Here is a 14909-nt window from a genome sequence, read left to right on the forward strand (position 1 = left end):
TTAAAATACAAAACAAAAAAAAAACAATAACTTTGTTCTTTCACCTTTTCTGCCGTGACTGAATTGTTTCTGTTTACTCCTCGAAATAGGAAAATAAAACCATCTCCTGTTTTCCTATAATGATAGTCCAACAAATCTTCATCATCTTCATCTTCCCTTTTATAAACCCAGATATTTTCAGATATCAAACCATCCAGAACCTACACAATCATTTTAAATATTTAAAAACACATTTAATCCATTTAAGTGTCACTTTTTAAAATATCGTTTGTTTTTGTCTGTCACTCTCTTTGTATTTGGCCAAAACATATTTGACATTAGTGATTATTATTATTTGATTGTTGCTTATTCTTGTAAAACACTTCTGTTCTTTTAATAAATGCCACAAAATTCAATTCGATTTTTAATGATAAAATTAAATATAATAATAATTATGATAATAATAATAATAATAAGGTTAAATCTGTGTTTTATATATTTTTATCCTTCAACATTCACATTCCTCCAATTGTTCTTAAATTTTTTACACTTGTTTTTTTTTTTTTTTATATACGTTGAGAATATTTGTCATAATCTGAACCAGACGTTTGAATTTTCAATAATCAATAAAAACACCTGCGTTTCTGTATTTGAAAAACATAGACAATGAGCCCCGTCAGCATCCTCCACTCTGATCCTGTGGTGGCTGATTGAATAATTTCTTTCAGAAAATCTCCACAAAGGTTTTTCCTAATTTTCTGGCGTCTTTATCTTTTCCATCTCTGGATGAATCGCCAATGAAAACGATCAACAGTTGTCGGCCTAACGCCGGCTCTTGTGGCGTCTCCTGAAACAATGACCTTGTAATTGCGGCTGCAGCTGCTGCTCCTGCGTGGGGGAGGCAGCAGAGGGAAGAATTACAGTAACCGCCTGCACAGCTGAGTCGGCCCAGACGTGTTTACTGTGACGGTGCTTTAATAAAGAAAGCAGAGACTGTGAAATAGCATGGACTTATTGTTCCTCACACAGCCAGGCTTACATCTCACAGCCTCTCCGCCTCGTGCACGGAGGCCGCCTGCAGCACCCGCCTGAAATAACAATCCCGCAACTTAAATTGCTTGAACAGAAATGTTTGTTCTCCCCTAACAAGATTGTGAATTATTAATAGGATCTAAAGCCGATTCTATAACCCGATTGTTGAGGTGGGATTCTTGGCGAGCAATGCTCTGCCACACCATTTACCGTGATGTATGTGTCTGCACATCTTTATATCCAATTTAATGTGATTCAGATAGATTTCAGAGGGACATCATAAAAGGCATTGGAGTGACCCCGACTGTGGACTCCATACAACCGCCCTGTATGTCCCAATATGGTGATTCGATTTGCTCAATTTTACTTTTACCCTCAAGTGATCTATACAAATGCAATGCAGGTACACTAAGTAAATATGAATACATTTCCAAATTGAATCGCAGCGAATGTAGTCCACAGAGGACATCATTTTAAATCACGCTGTGCTGGGAACTGAGCAGCCTGACCACTCATGAGGGTAAATGACTGGAGCTCCTTCTAAGACTTGCCATTAGTTGGAGCGTAATGCCTTTAAATACATTGTTCTGCCATCTATTCTGTGCTCCTGCTGTAATGTATGTGATGCCGAGGAGCTACAATACAGCTCCGAGGGAGGGATCGATACCGGCCGACTGTCTGCATTCACAGGGCTTCCTGAAATCCATATGTTGGCCAGCAGCAGATGATTCAGCATGCAGGGGTGTGAGACCACCACAGCGTTTCAAAGGTCCTCGGCTCTGCTAGGAGAACATTAACCAGGCGCACGTGTGAGGTTCTTTATCCTGCAGCTGAACCACATCCCAGTGTCTCCTTTGCTTTTTCTCTGCCGACTTTCTGCCTCTTTGTCAGATTTACAACATATTTTATACGGTGACCGAGCGGCTTCTTACCTCTAATTAAAATGTGGTCATTATATTTGTTGGGCTCAGGACTGAGGTGTGTTTGTCTCGGCACCCGAGCAGCTGATTAATATCCGGTTCCTACACCAGTTACTGTCTCATTCAGGGGAAATACTGTTTTTTCTTTAGGCCAGATGTTACAGCATCTTATTAGCTTTTGCAGATAATTAATAATTCACATTTTAATAGTTTGTGGTGGTTATTAAAAGATAAAAATAGTTAAGAGCACATTAGAGCTGGAAGATTTATTTCTGTATTTTATTTAATAAATAAAAAAATAAATCTTCCAGAAACACGACTGTTGGTTCTGAGAAGCTTCTCGGTTTCTCTCCTGTCCTGCATGTTTCGGCTGCAGGCGTCTGGTCGTGCTGCAGCTGTGAGCGGCCACAGTGCAAACAGCTACACAATACTGACCTGTCACACACACATGCAGCAACACAACATGAAGGTTCTGCAGAAACCAGTCCAGGCTCAGCGTCTCTGGGAGTGTCTGACCAGGAGGGGGAAATATGAGACCAAGTCTTCTCAGCATCCTTCTGATTTGCATACACTAATGAAACCAGCTATAATTGGTCAGAATTGATTTTTTTTCCTGCTTTGATTGAGCTACAATTGAGTCTGAAGTTCTTCAAGTGGAGAACTGATTGATTTGTGGTTAAATTCCAGTTTATTTAGTTTAGAAAATAATTATGCAGCCGTGCTGTGATTGGCCGAGCAGAGCGGAGTGTCCGACCTCGTCCTCCAATCCGCTTCTCTTCCCTCTGTTTGTTATGAGGAATCATTTCTGCCGTCATCTACAATCTGTCCCAACAATGTGTTGTGTTTTACTGAGTGAGAAGGTGGAGTTACATGAAAAATGTCCTGCAGCGCGGCACATGAAGGTGTGAAATTGCAGACTCCTCTTTGCCCTCGGCCCTGTGCCTCAGAAGGTATTTCTTCTTTTATTGACAGAGCGTCTGAATTTCAGCCTGATGTCGGCCGCCGCCGCCGCTGCCCACCAGCCCGGCATCCTCCTCCGGCCTTGATTGCTTTTGTTTCCAGGTCACCTCCTATCCATTGCTGCAACTTTTCCAATTTCTCAGGGCTTGTTGTATGAAGACAGAAGGCACTGCCATCAGCTCTCTGGGAAATGTACATAAACCTCTGCAGAGACAATACAGAAGGAACACATTGAAATGTTCCCACTTTCACGCTCAGTGGGCGACACAGATCTTGTCAACGCCGTCGCTGATGCAACTTCATCAAACGAACAATCAAATAAATGTCCCGGTTCATTAATATGAAATTATTTTAGCATGAAGATTAATTGCATTAAACTTATGAAAGTGTGTTTTGGTTTGGGTCTAAGCTGGGAATGATGGATGATGAGAGAGGCGTGATGAATGGAGAAAGCAGTGGAACTAAATTGAAAGTGTACTCATCCGTTCTCCCCTCACAACTAATGATAAATTGAGCGTGTCACGTTGAACAATACGCCGTGAGGTCTGAACAGCGGCGGAGGGAGTGTGGACCATCGGACAGCAGCTTCCTATGGGAGGAGGGACTCCCGTATCCTGGGGTCAGCACTAATTAATTACACACCAGCATCTTGATCTGCCGCCGCACAGCTACTGTACTTCACTACAGTTGGAACATACACATCTTGTTTGAGTATTTCCATTTACTGCAGTATTTCAGAGGAAATATTCCACTTTGTAGTCATTTAAGGTGCTAGAGTTTGACGTGTGTGAGGTTGTTGCTACTAGTCTCAGTGAAACACAAAGTTTTTGGGTGTTTTTATAATAAATTTTTCTCTTTTTGTGACGTCATTGGTTAAATGAAAAACAAACAAACAAACTGGCTGTAAACGTATGAATGTTATTTCCTGCTTATACATTTATATTAATCTAGTAAATAGCTTCTTACAGAATGGGAGTGTGGGCTTTCTAAATTATTTATAGCAGTATTCCAATAAAAATGTACATTTGTGTTTCAACAATACACTGAAGTATTTCAGGTCTGTCTGCTGCTCTCTGGTACATAAAACATTTGCTCCTGTCACTGCCTCATTTCTGACTCATGTGTCTTTCAGGAGAAAACCGACTCCCAGACATTCAATCATATTTCCATCTGAAAAAAGAGCAGGAGGGCAGCACGGTGGCTGAGTGGTCAGCACTGCTGCCTCACATCAAGAAGGTTCCTGGTTTGAAACCCATCAGGGGCCTTTCTGTGTGGACTCTGCATGTTCTCCCTGTGCTTGTGTGGGTTTTCTCCAGGTACTCTGGTTTCCTCCCACAGTCCAAGAACATGTATGTCAGGTTGATTGGTGACTCTAAATTGTCCATAGGAGTGAGTGTGAGTGTGTGAGGTTGTTTGTCTCTATGTGGCCCTGTGATGCAGCCCTGAGTGGTGCCTGCAGGCCTCAGCAGCTGCAGCGTCTCTGTAGCCTGAGAGACCAAACGTGGGTCAGAGGTCACAGCTTCAGTACTGACTGAGTCCAGCCCCCGTCTCTTTAGCCAACACCGACAATAATCACTATTTGGATAACCAGCATTAACTCTTCTGTCTGTGTGGACGACCTGATCGCAAATATTTTTCTAACTGGTGGAAACAGCAACACGGACCGATTGCCAGAATATTTTTACTTTGCCCTGTTTAAAAACCAAAACAAGTGACAGGCAGCCAAAGTTACAGATGATCAAACTGCGATTAAGATAGCACCTGGCCCCGCTCCAGCCCACAGCCTCCATCCTAAATGCTATTGCCATCTGTGAGATTACAACAGCTGGGGAATGAAGAAGAGGATCTCTATCAATCTCTGCTCGGCCCATTCAGATTCCAGCACTACTCGTGTCACCCCGTCAGCGCGGCGTCAGCGCTCAAACACTCAGTCTCTAGGTCACATTAGCTTTAGCTGCTCTGCTTGAACTCCCATGTTAAACTTCTGAGGTGAATGAAGCACCTGCCACTGGACTGAAAGTGTGTCCAAACTTAGTTTCACAATAAAAGCCTTCACGTGGAAAGCTTTTAATGTGAAACATCAGCAGCAGAATGTGCAGGCTCTAAATTAGGACTTAACAACCTGAAACCTTATTCCTGGATAAACAGGGACACTGAAACTGTGAATTATAAACATGTTATATTGATGTGAGTACTATAGTAGTACTGTATCAATATAGAGTACTATACATGTGCTGGTATGTTTTGATGGGAGTTGGAGTTTTTTTTCTGAGCTGGCCTCTTACTTTTTAGGAACATGGATGAAGATGTCACAGAGAAATAAGTCAGGAGTCGTCCCTCATGTTTCTACAGTTTATTCTGTGCTGCTTCACCACACACACTGTGTGATTCCTCACATTCATCCTCTCACACACACACATTCTTCAGCTTGTCTGCACCGGCTGCCTACATCACCCAGAATGCAACTGGACCAGCTAGCAGTAGCTAACGGAGCACATATGGCTTTAGGAATAAACGAACTGATTAGATTTGTGCTGATTACACACTGAGACTAAAATCTGAAGTGACTGGTGCTTAAAGGGAAACTCTAAAACTTTAAATGTCTCTCTTTTCACGCTTCATTTGAATTATTAAACAAAACTGAAGCACTGACAGACGCTCAGTGGCTCCACGGTGTGTTTGTGTGTGACACTGACTCCTGCCGTGTGGCGTCAGGATTCACTAAACTGGGCCACGGCTCGTCACAGAAACAACTTTCAAAGAAAATTACGGCGCCTGATTTTATTCCAAGTTCATATTTGGCAGGTCCATGTTGGCTGTCATCCATCAGGGCCTGCGCCGCCCGATCAGCGTCTCCGGGGGACAGGGCTCGCCTCGCCTCTTCCACCAACCAGAGCAAAAAGAGCGCCTGCAATTTCATTCTCAGCAGCTATGCAGAAAAACCATCAGCTCAGCGGAGCAGCAACTTCTCTGCAAAATGAATACTTTTAATTTCTCTGCCTGGGATGGCCCCGGGCCCCAGGACAATGTTGATGGATGATGTTTTAATGCTGCTGAATGTTATTTTTACTGAACAGGGAAAACTATAAATTTTTACTTCATTGGCAATGATTGTGCCCTATGCATAAAAGCGCGGCGGGTGTGTTGCCCATGAATAATCGCCTCCTGCAGCAGATGTTACTTTGCAGAAACCAATTCCTCGGATAAGATTTGCAGAAGATTAATTGTCTACAGCTGTTTCATGGCCCGCTGCAATCTTAATACATTTATGATAAGTTTAAAAGCTCACCAGAGGCAGCGGAGCCAGCCGAGTGAGGCCGCACAGAGAAAGGGACGCTTTATTCTCACATCTGGATTCATATCCTCTGTCAGATTCATCATTAGCCTTTATGCAAGACGACTAGAGGCCGGCCGTCATTACCGCACGACATGCAACGGCGTCTCCCTCTGTCTTTATCCTCTCCTCAAGCCCATATTTTCATCTCTCCCATTTTTGAGTGACTGAATTATTCAGATTTGTGCAAATGAGTTGTTTTCATTTTTCTCCCCTGGAAGTGGAAATTGGAAGTGACCCAGTGTGACCCCCATCTATTACTCAAGCTAAATTGCAGTGAATGTGCAGCCCGGATCTTTCTAAGCATGCAGGGCTTTGTTAGCCGCCGCTCTGTGACCCTGCCCACGCGCAGCATCTGCACCAGTTTGGAAGAATCGGCGTGTTATGACCCAGACTCTGCGCTTTTATAAAGCCCCATTTAAATATTCTCCACAGAACAAAGGCAATCATGTTCGGTGCGGTGCCGGGTCAGGGGCCGGCGCTCGGCAGCCCAGTAGTTTAAGGTGAGTTTTTGAAGAAGCTTTTCATGTTTCAGGTTCCTGACGCTGACAGAAAGGACGTGGAGGCTCCGAGGTTTCCGTTTGCTGAGCATTTAACCCTGCGTGGCTCCTCCTCCGGGCTCATTGTGTGTCTTTCATCCCGGCTCAGCTCATTTAGCTCAGGCCCGACGCAGAGTCCACATCCATCATTAAATATGTGAACCACCTGAGTGACCATCAGAGGAAAGGCTGCAGCCTGTCGCCTTCACAAATTAATAACACTCAGCATTTATTAGCAACATCAACACATAATAATATTTGAACTTATATATATATATATATATATGTGTGTTATGTTATATATATATATATATGTGTTATATATGTGTTATGTTATATATATATATATATATATTTATTCATTTAGTTTCATTTGATTAAAGCTGCGCTAACAAATCCATCACTAAACACTAAGACCTGTTATTAAATACACACTATTTACCTGACAGCTGCACCTATTGGTTATTTGATGTTTTCCAACCTGGCAACCCAAGTTAACACTTCGATCTGTTTCCAGTTACATTCAGTTTTTTCTTCTAATTATGATGTTTATGTTATGAATTGAGACAAACCTGAAGATGAACAGAAACGCTGCTTGTTTTAATCTGATATATTGATTTTGTGTAATAACAGAATATTTCAATAAAGTCACGTTTTTATAACGACAATCAATTTAGCACCTACAAAAAAAGAAAATACTTGAGACTGTTATAATGTTAATGCTCCTGATTCTGTTACAACTGTGCACATCTTCAATGATTTTGGGTCAGAATCCAAATTGACATTAAAACAGTGACAGAAAAAAAAAGTTTTTAGAGACAGAAAACAATTGAAAATGCCAAAGAAATATATATATATTTAAATCACCATCCACATGGTGCATTGATTTTATATCGGATCACCATTAATCACCATTTTGTTCCCTCTCTTTTTGCATTTTAGCTCAATTTTAGTGCTAATTTTTGAACTGTGGCAATTTCTGCTGCAAAATGAAGCAAAAATTCTTCAAAAATCTCCAAATATCTGTTTCCAGTTAACCATCAGGACAAATCACCAGTTTATCAAAATGATCCATTTATGCATCAGTTTGCAGTAATAATGGATGGAAACATACTGAATCAAAAGAAAACTGTTGTTGCTTTAAGCTTCTCATTTTGCTTCATTTGCTTCTCAGCCAGAACCACAGTTTGATTCTCCGGTTTCTGTTGGTTTTCACTGCCAAAGAAAGAAAAGTCCAGAAAGATCTGCTCCCTGTCAGTTTGCTAATAAATACTGATAAAAAAAAAACAAAAAAAACCTGATCCTCAATATCCCGATCACACACACACACACACACACACACACATAAATAATCCGGACTAACCACCATCAGCTCGGCCTTTAGCTCAGTCCTGAGACTCCTCAGACATTGAACATGACATAATACGCTGTAATAAAACAAAACCTTCACTTCATAAATTTGCATGATTTATGTGGAGGATATGGGATGAATTCAGCATCATAAATATGCAAAAACATGAACGTGTTTCAGCCGCATAATTTTAATTTATTCTCATGTGATGTGGGACTTAATTACTAATTGGTTTCTCTCTGAGCTCTCGCTCATTAAGAAATTTGTGTTAATGAACTGAACGTTGTGCGTCTACCTTTTTATTCTGTTGTTAATACAGAGAGCGTACACAGGTAGGAACTCTGCAGTGCATCTAACTCACACGTTACACTTTCATTTTTCCTCCGAGGTCTGGGCTTTGTGGGAACATCAGGGTTAAACGCCAACACTCACAGGAGCTTTAATCGCAGGATCGCAGCCACATTCAGTCCTCGCACATCATCATTCCAGCCTGGCTCCTCTTTCTTTGTACAAACAGATACCTGTCACGTATGAAGAATAGGCCTGCTCCTTAACAAATGCCTCATTCTCTGCGGATTATTTACTTTTAATGGGTGGGGGGATGAGAACAGCATATGTGCTCACACGAGGTGTGATGTATGGGGTCATCGTAACACCGGTGGCACCGCCCCGGTAGCTCGTTGGAAATAAATCTATCCTCGGCTGTGGGTTTACTGCAGTTTATGTTAGAGCAGAAATGTGCTGTGGTAGACAGCTGACGTCCCACAGGAAGCTGCCGTTTAGCTTCTTTTATCATTTAGTGGCCTGGAGTGCAGACATGTGGGACTTCACACAATGAAGTCCGAGGAAAGAACAGTATTTCCACCATCATCAGGCCAGAGAAGAACATGCCATGATGGATCTCAGGTTAATATGAAGGTCATGGCTGTTTATATTTTCTGCTGGGATCACAGGAGAGCTAATGCTAACACAGGAGCCACTGCACTGAGTTAATGCTAACACAGGAGAGCTAATGCTAACACAGGAGCCACTGCACTGAGCTGATGCTAACACAGGAGCCGCTGCACTGAGCTGATGCTAATACATGAGAGCTAATGCTTACACAGGAGAGCTAATGCTAATACAGGAGAGCTAATGCTAACACAGGAGAGCTAATGCTAACACAGGAGCCACTGCACTGAGCTGATGCTAACACAGGAGCCGCTGCGCTGAGCTGATGCTAACACAGGAGCCGCTGCGCTGAGCTGATGCTAACACAGGAGCCGCTGCGCTGAGCTGATGCTAACACAGGAGCCGCTGCGCTGAGCTGATGCTAACACAGGAGCCGCTGCGCTGAGCTAATGCTACCACAGGAGAGCTAATGCTAACACTGGAGCTGCTGCACTGAGCTAATGCTAACATAGGAGAGCTAATGCTAACACAGGAGTCGCTGCGCTGAGCTAATGCTAACACAGGAGCCGCTGCACTGAGCTGATGCTAACAGTGTTTAGCTTGGCACGTTTACTTGACGTTGTGTTGGTCCCACTTTTAAAACACTCAGTCTAGTTGAAATTAAGTTAAACTTCTCAAACTGAGCCTGGGGACACACTCAACGGTTTCAAGGCCTGATTTGAGGTTAAATCTGTGGAGTCGTCACAATTATTTTACTGCTCCTGATCGGGAAACGCCAGCAGCAGAGGGAGCGTTGATAAAGAAAACATTCTTGTTGAATTATAGCAACAACACAAGTGTTACCACAACAGGACCAACAATGAGAAGGTGCCAGTCATGAAATCAATCCAACCAGCAGGTGTGTGGTCTGGTGGAATCGTCTAGTGTGTGTGTTATAATGTTGACACTGTCCTTATGTCTATGGTCTTCCAAGTTTTTTTTTTTATTATTATTTTTTTTGGGCAGTGGTTTTTGCCTTTATTTTGATAGGACAGTGGAGAGAGACAGGAAATTAGGGGAGAGAGAAAGGGAAGATATGCAGTCGTCCCCTGCGTATATGGACAGGCGCACTACCGCTACACCACCAGCGGCCCCTCGTCTTCCATGTTTTTAAAATCATCTAGTGTTCAGAGACTAACACACCACCAGTTTCCTGTCTGTCTACAGGAAAAGGCCCAACAGTAAAAAGATCAGAGGGAGCATATCGCCACCTATTGGAGCGGAGTCAGTCGTTCTAGCAGGACTCGGACACATGTCCCTGACAGATGTGAAGGAACACACACAAGCAGCAGATCTGATGGACACAGCAGGACACTCAGGCCTGGGACAGAGAGGACATCGGACTGACACTGAAACCGTGAGCGGACCCCCCTGTCCTCAGTCTAAACGATACCCCCACCTGTGTGACAGCTGTGCTGGATGAAATATGTCGGCTCTCCTGGCGCTGCACCTCCCTGACAAGACATATATGGAGGAGGCCATGAGGATTTAAATGGGGCCATTTATTTGCCATTTGGTGTTATTAATATTCATGATCAATCATCAGCAATGAGGCACCAAAGAGCCACTACGATCTGTGTTTTATGATGGTTATTAATGACGACCTGAGCGCTCACTTCTCCCACTCATACAGCTCTGAACTGTTAATGATCAAAAGTATTAATTCCCACAGTATTCCATTATTAATATCCTGGATGGAGATAAAAAGCAATATTAATGTAAGGCCAACATAAAGACAGACTCATTATTTAAGGCCTGTCATCGTTTGTCTTATTTAAATACCAGTGTGATAAGGCTTTATTTTAATTTAAATAAAGACATTAATTTCTGTAATGCTGAGTAATCAAAGCAATATTTTGCCGTTGAACTGAAAAGCTTGTTACTTCGATCATAAATCTTTTTAGGAATTACCAGTTATGGATCTGCCTTGATTACAATCATGGTTTCTGTCTTCACTTCAGCGAGTGAGGAAGGAGCTGATTTACATCTTTACATCTGGACACTGAAACCAGTTTTATTTAAACACACAACCCTAACATGCTGTGATTTAATTGGATCCATATTAAAGGTGAGTACAGTCCTTTCCTTACTATTATAATCACAGCAGCCACATTAAACTTTATGGGATGAACTGAACTTAAAACTGAACAAACACCTGAGTCAGTGAAAATAATAACAGATTTCTAATATTATATAATAATAATAATCATTTACAAAGATGGAAACAGAGAAAATGCCTTAATAATAAAAAGGCCCTAAAATAATGAAAGATAATCCCTTATTATGTTGTTCCCTCTGTAGTTATCATCTACTGTTTACATAGGATCCATAACATGTGCTCAGAAAATCAGAAAATATTGTTTTAGGTGTTTAGAGACTGTGGAGATGAGGATTCAGTCCACGTTTATGTAATGTTGAACTCTTAACATAATAATATACATATTAATATTCATTCTTGTCTTCTGGAGCACACGTGTACAAATTATGGAGATACTTCCTTCATGTCAGACTCATTATTCTACATTTGTATTCAATGGACATTATATGTCTTATAGTCTCACACACACACACACACACACACACACACACACACACACCTGTAGTCACATAACCCACACACCTGCGGTCACACACACACCTGTGGTCAGACTCTCAGTGAAGATGGAGCTAGTCTTTGTGGTGCCGCTCAGCTCTGCCTTAGACGGGAAGGTGAGGCGATACCTGTGCGCCCGCCGGTTGTGAGCTCGCAGTAAACAGCGTTTCCTCCGAGATGGCACGGAGGCGGCGGCACTTGTTGACGGGGAGCGGTGGGGGATGAATCACTAGATTATGTGGCGGGGGGGGGGGGGGGGGGCGTGCACTCGGAAAATGAGAACGAGTCTGAGGCAACACACACTCAGCTGCTTTCGGATCATCCTTTTAATAACCTGTAATATTGTGGCAGGAGATTTGTGCCAGGATGAATCTGATTGATGGGCTCTCCGATGAGACATTACAGGTGCAGCGTAGATTGGCCAAACAGCTAAACATACAAATTATTAAAAAAGGAGGGGTTACCCTCTGGACCCTGGGAGGAAAGTGAATAACCTTTGGTTAAGATGACACCATTTTCCAAGTGCAATTTATAGTCTATTGACTGGAGAAACTGTCCTTTCAGATATGCGGAAATTGTCTTACATTGCAGATGAGATCTGTCGCTTGACACCGGATTTGGGGGCCAGGGCGACAGCAAATATCACATTAGCTGCCTGGGAGCCGGAGAGATGATATCAGACTGTGTTTCAGCTCTGGACAAACACAACCACATATCATTCCATCTCCCAAACACAACCTCATCCTCCTCAGCACAGGCACAAATATACACACCGGCCGAGCACCGTGGTCCTCTAGCTCGGCCGTAGCCAGCAGGGGCCTTGTCATTAACTATAACCAGGACCTGTCTGATATTAACAGTGAGGTTGGGTTTCCTAACACTAACCACAGCCTAACGACCTTCTCCACACACTAGACGTTATCATGTCGTGCACACACGGCGTCACGGCTCATGCAACACACACGTCTTATTTCTGCAACGTATCTGTGCACACAATTATCATCCAGTTTGCTCCAATTGTGTTTGTACACGATTCATATCAGGTAACGTTAACGTCTTGTTTGTGTGAGTTATTATCTGGTCCGAGGTCTTGTTGACACATGCTAATATCTTATCTAACAGTAAAGTAACGCCGGGTATTTCACTCAACTTATCATTTTGTTTGCACAATTTATTACTTTGTTCTGCAAAGACAAGATCCTGCAAGAACAAGATCTTCTGAGCCAGACGGATCTCATTAAACACTTATTATGAAGATAATCGTCTGTGGTTCTGTCGTCTCTCCTGTGCAAGACATGCAGACAAAATCCAAATCTTTTGCAAACAAGAAATGATTTTCTGAACACAAGATACAGACCAATACATCAATATATCAATAGATCAATACATCAATAGATAGTAGAGCATCTGTGCCTCCATCTCAACCTGCACTTTAAATGTCTCCACGTTGATATATTGACCCTTATTATCTTGTTCTCAGAATGTTCTCATATTGTTTGGTTTGCAGACGCTGACGTTTTTACAGAACATCCAGATCCTGTGCTCACTCGTCTTTTACAGATACTGTCGGCTTCAAACGTTTCGCAAACGGTGGTGTTGAACGTATTTATAGGTTTTGAGGATCTTCTGCTGATTGATCTGCACACACACACACACACACACACACACGCACACACACACACACACACACACACACACACACACACACACACACACACACACACACACACACACACACTTCTCCAGTGTCAGACAATCCGACTGATTAAAAGAAGAAATCAGGGTTTTTGTGGGAGGTTTACACTCAGGTGGCGTTTCTCATTACCTCTCAGCCCGGGATGTTTTGACAGGGAGGGCCCTTCACTTGCCACTCAAGTCTATCAATGTCAGCAGCCGGGCTCAGCCACACACCCATATATTTGGATTAAACAGTCAGAGTCATTACAGCGAGTGTTATTGACCTTTTAAGATACAACTTTAATAGCTTTTCTCTCCCCTTTCTGTCTGTGCTGCTGTGAGACATGAGAGGCTGCTGTGCTGATGAAGTCCCCCTCAGGGTTTGCCTGGAATTGGAATCAAATACTTTAGATCCCCTCTTCCTTGTAGGTAATGCCGCCGGCTTTGTGCCAGAGAAAGGAGAAATTAAAGGAAAAGCACACAATGAGAATGAGGAGCAGGCGATCAGGATTACGAGACAGGACAGTCATTTTCCAGTGGCCAGCCAAGCTCGACAAAGCCGGAGTGTAGGACCGAGACCATACCGGCTGTGACTTTAAGCTGTAGCATCATTTCTCCTCCGACGGTAACGGGAGGTGTGATACTGCAACCAGCCGGCGCCAAGTAAATAAATAAGACATTAGGAAATAAATAAGGAAATGATTCAACTTCTTATTGAAACTCATTCCAACAATGTTTTGTAAGATTTGTTCTGCAGCTACTAAGGTTCTGAGCCTTTACCTGGGAAAATGTTGACATGTCGTTTTACAGCCACGCACAGTTTGTTTGGACCAGACTGAGAAGAAGCTCATTTACTGTTTAGCTGCTGGGCCCAGGTCACAGGTCAGCACCAGCGACACGTAGACACTCCTGAGTTGTCTGGTTTCAGTCTTACATTAGAAAATGCTGACGTGATGTTTCCTTTCTAGAATGAGCATCTGGGAGAAACAGGCACTGAGACATTTTGAAACGTGTCTAATGAGGCAGAGATGATCTCCAATAAACTGATGAATTGATAAAGACAAGGATCAAATGTTTGTCTGTGACTGACTGAGCTGACACACACTTTGTCTTCAGCTCTATAAAGACTGAACAATAACAGTTTCAATAACTTATTTCACTAACTTTAGTCCATTTTTGCGTCTGTTGTTGCGTCTGTTGCTGTTCTGCTGTTTTCCTGCTGATGTGCTTCATATCAGCCATGTTGGCTCCACCGTGGAAATAAAGCAGCAAAGCAGTGAAAGGTGTGTTTGTGCACAGGGTGGGGGTTAATATCCTGCCCTGTCTCGGCTCCTATTTATCATCTCAGGTGTGTTTAAGTGCCGCGGTGCATGATGGAGGATGGCTCATATGAATTGACAACAGCCATTTGGAAATCGCAGCACAGCACGGGGTCACACATAATCTGTTCTCTCACTTTATATAAGAGGAAGATAATGCGATGGAACTTTTGGAAACTCGTAACCTTTTATCGCCGGCGGCCCCCTCCTCGCTCCCTCACCTGTCCAGATCAGTCTTATTGTTTCTGTGCTCGTCGCTGCCCTGCCACAGCCAT

Source organism: Mastacembelus armatus, chromosome 12, assembly GCF_900324485.2.
Source record: "Mastacembelus armatus chromosome 12, fMasArm1.2, whole genome shotgun sequence".
Classification (NCBI taxonomy): Eukaryota; Metazoa; Chordata; class Actinopteri; order Synbranchiformes; family Mastacembelidae; genus Mastacembelus; species Mastacembelus armatus.